Source organism: Mustela lutreola, chromosome 10, assembly GCF_030435805.1.
Source record: "Mustela lutreola isolate mMusLut2 chromosome 10, mMusLut2.pri, whole genome shotgun sequence".
Taxonomy (NCBI): Eukaryota; Metazoa; Chordata; class Mammalia; order Carnivora; family Mustelidae; genus Mustela; species Mustela lutreola.
Genome location: NC_081299.1, coordinates 45182575 through 45189249, shown reverse-complemented (window position 1 = coordinate 45189249; position 6675 = coordinate 45182575). Strand labels below are relative to the sequence as shown.

Sequence of the window (6675 nt, the reverse complement as noted above, 5' to 3'; positions counted from 1 at the left end):
TTGAGCTGTCAGATCACACACTGCAGCTGCCCTTTAAGAAACCACGGCTCATCCAGGGTTGGTAGGGTATCAGAGAAGAACATCCACAGTTACCTAAAGAGGCTATTAAAATGGTTCTCCCTTTGCCAACCCCATGTCTGTGGGAGGCCCGGTTTCTTCATCTAGTTCAATTGTTAAGCTAATTAAACAAGGAGGAGAAGATAGTTCTAATGCCTTAGTAGCCTAGGCAAAAAAAACAGAATTTAAGCCTGTAAATACCTCAAGTTTAAGAAATCAAAAACCTAAGGACAACCAATCAGAGCCAAATAGGCTTTCCCAGATAAGGTGGCCACTACTTCAGCTCCAGCCAATCCAGTAATTCCCTTGTTTTGCTCCCTTGTCTTCTCCATGAGCCTTGCCCCTAGTTCCTGGTGCTGCCTGATTCAGACTGATTGTTGCTCAGATAAGCTCTTCACATTTCTGCCATGCCTCAGGTGATCTATAACACAGCCAAATACCGTATCACCAGAGACTGAATGCCAAAGAGGATACAGAAATCCACCTGTATGCTAAGTCAGACATTAGAGAGATTTGCAAATATGTGAAACAAGGCCATTCTTTTCATTCATTTTATGTAGATTTTTTCATCTAAAATGTTATTTAGAGGAACATGTAGTGGGTTTATTAGTTTTTTAAAAAATAAATTAGTAAATGTTCTTAAAAGCATAGAACAACTACAAGTATTATATAAATAGTCCATATGCCACAGCATTGTAATGTCCCTGCCAGTGTTCTCCCAGACTGTGGGGCCCCCAGAGCAGGGCCTGTCTCTGATTCATCTCTGTATCTGAGCACAGAGCTGAGTATCCACTGGGTAGGCGTCAAGTTTGGAGAGCAAATGAATGAGAAGCTGGAAGAAGCCAGGGCGGATCCCAGCTGGGTTCATGATGGATAAGCAGACTCATGAGCCAGGAGGCTCAAGTCCAGAGTGGCAAGAGTGGGACATGAACAGGACCTGGAACGAGGTGGGAGCAGCAGGATGAGAAAGGAGGGTCCCAACGTTGGCAGTCAGTCTGGTGAGATGGCATTTCATAAACCATGTCTGGTGCTGGCCAGTGGCGTAGCAGGCTGTGTGCAGACACAGGATGGAGACCGGCCCCACCTGCTGATGGGGCCGGGTAACACAGCCTGCCTGATGCCACCCCCATGGCAAGACAGACTTGTCAGCCCAAGGGTCTCCCCGCGTGTGTGTCCCACCACCTCGTGGGCTTGGAAAGATCAGGGCTGAAAGAGTTAAGCCTGAAGTATTAAATATGAGTCTTTCCTAAGTTTTCAGATGATATTTTACATCATTAGGTGCATGTTTGACCATCTTGTCTTTGTGAATTTATTCCTAGGTGTTTTGGGACATCCAGGGAGGAAGGGAAAAATGTCATCAATGTCTGCTTGGTGCCAGGTGCTTTATTTATGGTTCTTCATGTAATCCTCACAAACGCCTCCTGAGGAAAGTGCTAGTATTGCCATTTTAGATAGGGGAAAAAGGAGACTCAGGGAATAGGAGTAATGTGTCTGTGGTCACAGTGCTCATCATTGGCCGGGCTGGGATTTGAACCAATGTCTGTGCGAGTCCTACGTCCATACCATTGGAAAAACCAAATTTTGTCTTATTTTATTTATTTAATTAATTTATTTATTCATTTCACCACTGGAGTAATGCATATGCATTGTTCAAAAATGTGACAATTCTGAAACAAGTGAAAAATAAAAATTACCCATTAATTCTACCATTCAAAAATAAGAATTATTGTCATATTGGTATGTCTTCTGTGATGTTTTTCCCATGTGTATTTCTAACCTGTTTTTCTGTTTAACAGTATATATTGTAAACCTCTTTCTGCACCTATAAATATGTTTCAATGTGATTTAAAAGGGCTGCATAGTAGTTCAGTATGTGAATGTGCCATTTATTTAACCAATCCTCCATTATTAACTAATTTAGTTGGCATCTGGTTTGTCACTAGTATTAAAAAATATTCCAATGAACATCTTTGAGGTTTAATCTTTATGTGTATCTTTACTTCCTTAGGATAAAATCCTAAAAATGCAATTGATGATTTAAAGTACATTTGGGTTTCGGGGCACCTGGGTGGCTCAGTGGGTTAAGCCTCTGCTTTTGGCTCAGGTCATGATCTCAGGGTCCTGAAATCGAGCCCTGCATCGTGCTCTCTGCTCGGCGGGGAACCTGTTTCTTCCTCTCTTTCTGCCTGCCTCTCTGCCTACTTGTGATCTCTGTCAAATAAGTAAAAATCTTAAAAAAAAAAAAAATGAAGTACATTTGGGTTTCAAAGACATTTCAATATACTATATTGTCAAGTTAAATTCTCATTAGTGGTAGGTGAACAGTTGTTTCCCTGCTCCCTCAACAAGTGATATGAACAGATCTCTTCTGGTTAGATAACCAAACAGTATGTCTGTTTTAGTAGATCTGTATTCTTCCAATGCCACTTTCTTGTTTCTTGATCCAGTTTGAGTAATGCTCTGTATTAGGATATGAAAATTTTTTACTACATTAGTTACCTAAGGAGACAGTTTTCTATTTCCTCTCTGAGCTGGGTGGGGTGGCAGTGGGCAGGGAGCCAAGTGGGAGTGACTTTGGTCAGGCAGTGGGACAGGTTGGATGAAGAAGGATTGGGTACGGGTAATTATTCTCACCAGTGGGGTGTTGGCTGGTGGTTAGAGTCTTCCCCTACTATAGAGAGGAGGGGTGATTCCTGCCAGGGTTAATTCCGTGTGCCTGTTCCCCAGGGATGTGGTGGGCAGTACAGGTGCCAGGAAGTCCACCAGAATGACTGGAGTTTATGGGCAGAGGTGTGGACAGGCAGCCCAATAGGGGACAGACAGTAGGGGATATAGACCGGTGCTCTTGTGGATGGCAGTTGCAGGAGGGTCAGGGAGAAGTGGAATTTTGAATGTAGGAACGAGTGCTCTTTTTGACAGCTGCATGGTCTAGCCAATGATCCCCAGTGGCCTGACCACCAAAGGGTCTTACCATTTGTCATTCATTCCCTCGGTGAATTCTCTACAACTGCACTGTCTCTCAGATGTTGGTATCTACTTTGTGAGGTCTCTGGTAGTATGTCTTTGACTTGGGGGTAGACTCTGTTAAGGAGATAGAAGGAGGTCTCAGAAGCCAAACTGTTCATATAACTTGCTAATTAAGGTTTCAAGAATGGAATGTTCCCATTGGCATAATAAGCTCATGCTCGCCCTGAAAGCAGACCTACCGGTAAAACTAACCCCTGTATGCAAGGCTGTGTGATGTGCATGAAATAGGAATAAGAAGAAATGTATACATGTGACAGCCTTGTAAGACTTGTCAGTTATTTACCACACAGTAGGGGCCATTGGGGCTGGAGGTATTATAGATGGTTGGCCGAGTCTTCTCCGTAGGCAGACCTTCTCTCTTTTTCAGCTGAAAGGGTTGACCACTTGCAGTGTGACTCGCCTTCCTTTGGAAGTCATGGGGATTTTTAGTCTCTCCTGCCTGGGAGCCCTTCTAGCCCTTTCAGGTGATGTTGCATTTTTCTGTTCTGACCCACCGATTTTAAAGGTCAAATCAGAGTTGAGTCTTAGTGCCTTTACTTCCAAGTCTCCCACTGTGCTCATATCTAAAGGTCATGGGGTTGGCACCAGGATGGGGTCTGACAAGAGCAGAGGCCCAATCCCAGTGGAACTTGGGGACTGAGCTGGAAACCTCAGCCAGGGGTAGGCATAGGGACAGATGGGAACCGAGGCTCTGACAGTGGCCCACAGAAGCACCAGGAGCACCTTCACTGAAATTGGGACTACCATCTGAGTGAGGTCAGCAGGCTGACCTGCTTGTGCCCCCAAACCTTGACTGCCCATATTGGGGCTCCCCAGTGTCCCTAATTAGAGATCCTAGAGGGAGACCCAGAGAGGGCGAGTGGTCCCAGCTACAGAATGAGATGGTTTCAAGGCAGGAGTCTCACAAGAAGTGAAAATTGGAATCAGTCACTGGCCAAGCGGTGTCTATACTTGGCCTGTCTACACTTAAGTAGAGGGTAGAGTAGGGAACTGCCCCATCCTCAGCCTTGCTGCAAAATATATGAAGACAGCTTACTTATACAGATACACTCAAGACTGTAAGGTAAAGCACACTTCAAGTCAAAGGCTAGCACAGCGAAGGGAAAGGTGGGAAAGAAGTGGGAACTGGGCAGGGGGTATGTACAGACAAGCAGAGGTGTTCGAAAGTCCTTTCTGCTTGCTGCTGGGGGGCCACTAACATGGGTCAGATTCGCTGGCTCTCAAGGGGAAAAGGGACATATCAAAGCATTCTTCAAAGCCCAGCCCATGTGTCTCACCCCAAGTCTCTATTGAATGAATATGGGCACAAGACACATATTTTTAGATGTAAACATAAATCTCTCAAAGACTTGAGTTTGTTCAAAGCAGAGACAACATTTGCTTGGGAAGGATTAGCCCTGGGATATATGATTTGGGAATTAGACAGAACTGAGCTCCATCCAGGTTCTGAAACATTGGCTGTGTGACCTTGGAAAGCTCTTTAACTTCCCTGAGCTTCAGGAAGTTGCTGAGAGGATTTAAGGGGTCTGATTTTAATAGATGAAGAATCTGGCACTCAGTGAAGGCACAACTTCTCTGGTTCTCTCCTTGGCTATATATGGAGCATATTGTATCTATCTGACATCATAGTAAACTGATAAGAACAGATATTACACTTGATCTTAGCCAAAAGGCTGAGAAGCGATTTTATCTGACCTCAGACCCTTGCTTGGGAAAGGGGGCTCCAAAAACTTCAGGGTCTTGTCAGAGATCCCTCAACTGGGTGCGAGGACCCTGGGTTCATAGCCCTTGCTTTTTCTACTATCCATACTGCCTCTCCCCAATGCCCTCATTTCAGCTGCCTGCTAGAGAAGTTTCCTTTCACATAGGGTCCCAAGTTAGCAGAAACGTCATCGAGTCCACAAGACAAGTGCCTGTTTGTCCTTGGGGTGCTTCTGACCTTTGCTTCATGTCTCTATTCTGGGCTATTTTGGGCCTTGGCCATGTATAGAGGGTCTGTGGGAAGATGGCTAGTACAGCTGCTTCATGCTGCCAAGAGTCATGGAGAGAATCCTTGAATTGGAGCCTGCCAAGGGCCTTAAGTATGCCGGCTTTGCGAAACAGCAAAAGGATCCCTCATTCTTGGGAGAAAACGTAGATGTAGAACCTTTCTATGAGGCATTCTGGAATGAAGGCAAGGGGGAACAGAAGCTAGACCAGATGCCAGGAGACCTCATTGTTGTGGAACGTGGTGGAGGAAGTGGGCGTCAGACCGCCGGGTGCTGGGGAGTAAGACAGGGGTGGGCTTGGTGTTGGGGCGGTCTCCGTGGGGAGTCGAGTTCCTGTGTAAGCGGACGTTCAGTTGCCCTCAGGATCTCTTGGGACTGTCTGGGTGTGTGGGTTCAGACTAGAAAAACATCTCCTTGGCTGCAAACTCCCGGTGGCTACCAGCTATTTTCCACTTCTCCAACCAGGGCTGGCTTTAAGTGCTCCAGGACTCAGCCTTGCAGACCCTGACTGTGGAGGGAGTCCCAGCCCAGCCACATAATCCTGCAGATGCATGGACTGCTTTCGTGTGGTCCAGGGCCACTGTAGTTCAGTGGCTGAAAACACAGTAATGTCACTTAGCTTTTTTCCTTTATAGAAAGATGAGAAATGAAATAGGATTAGGTTCCAATCAAGAGCACTTGACCTGTGATATGAATTAGTTAACTGATATAGTCACTGTTTATGGAGTTCATTATGTGTCCGTGTGTCTGGGTGATAGGGACACAAAAATGTAGAAGATATGGGCCCTGCTTTAAAAAGAGTCTCGTGATGGGGACAGGTATCTAGACAGGTGAGTGGGCTAGCCCTGGTCCTGCAGGGTCTGTGTCCAGACCAAGGATGCTTTGAGCTTCAGTAGTGGTGGAACCCCCCTGTGGGTGCTAAGCCAACAAGTGGCAAGATTTCTGGCTACTGAAGGGTGGATTTGAGTGAAACAAGTCTAGAAGCCAGTAGATTCCTAGACTTCAGAAACATTCAGGAATTTAAGAAAGGTATGCAGATACAGGCAGCCTAATCCCGGAAGTATTAACGGATCATCAACTTTAAGAACCTATAGTGATTTTCCACTTGATATTTTATGAAATGTATTTACAGCTCTTTTGAGCCTCCTAAAGCTTCCCTTGGGCATGACTGAGGTTTTCCCAGTAGTCTACTGGTATGGGGGTTCATACTCTATTCCCAAGCAGTTCACGATGCCTTTCTTCACAAGTGGGGTTTTCCCCTCGTGAAGAAAGGACACCTTTCTGTTCCTTCCAGATTTCACTGAGTTTCCCCTTAGTTCCCCTTACTCTTTTCTGGTTCCTGAGGTTGGGTGACCTCTTGGGTATATAACTCATGAGGGGTGGGGTTGATGAATGTGTGAGGCCCCAGGGCACTGCAAAACCAGTAGAACTATTTACCCCAACAGTTTAGGCTGGGAGGAGGGAACCACAGTGTTGTTAGCTGGGAGGTGATCTCACAGCTGGTGGGAGCAGGTGGAGGGTCAATTTTATTAGGCACGTGAAGATGTCCATGGAAAGTGGGCAATGAAGTCAGAATCTAGGAGCTTCAAGAGCAGGGTAGAGT

General features: G+C 45.7%; 1 pseudogene; it reads right to left on the bottom strand.

The window, feature by feature from the left end:
* Nucleotides 1-4595: 4595 nt before the first annotated feature.
* On the bottom strand, nucleotides 4596-4769 carry LOC131810731 (U2 spliceosomal RNA; annotated as a pseudogene).
* Nucleotides 4770-6675: the final 1906 nt, after the last annotated feature.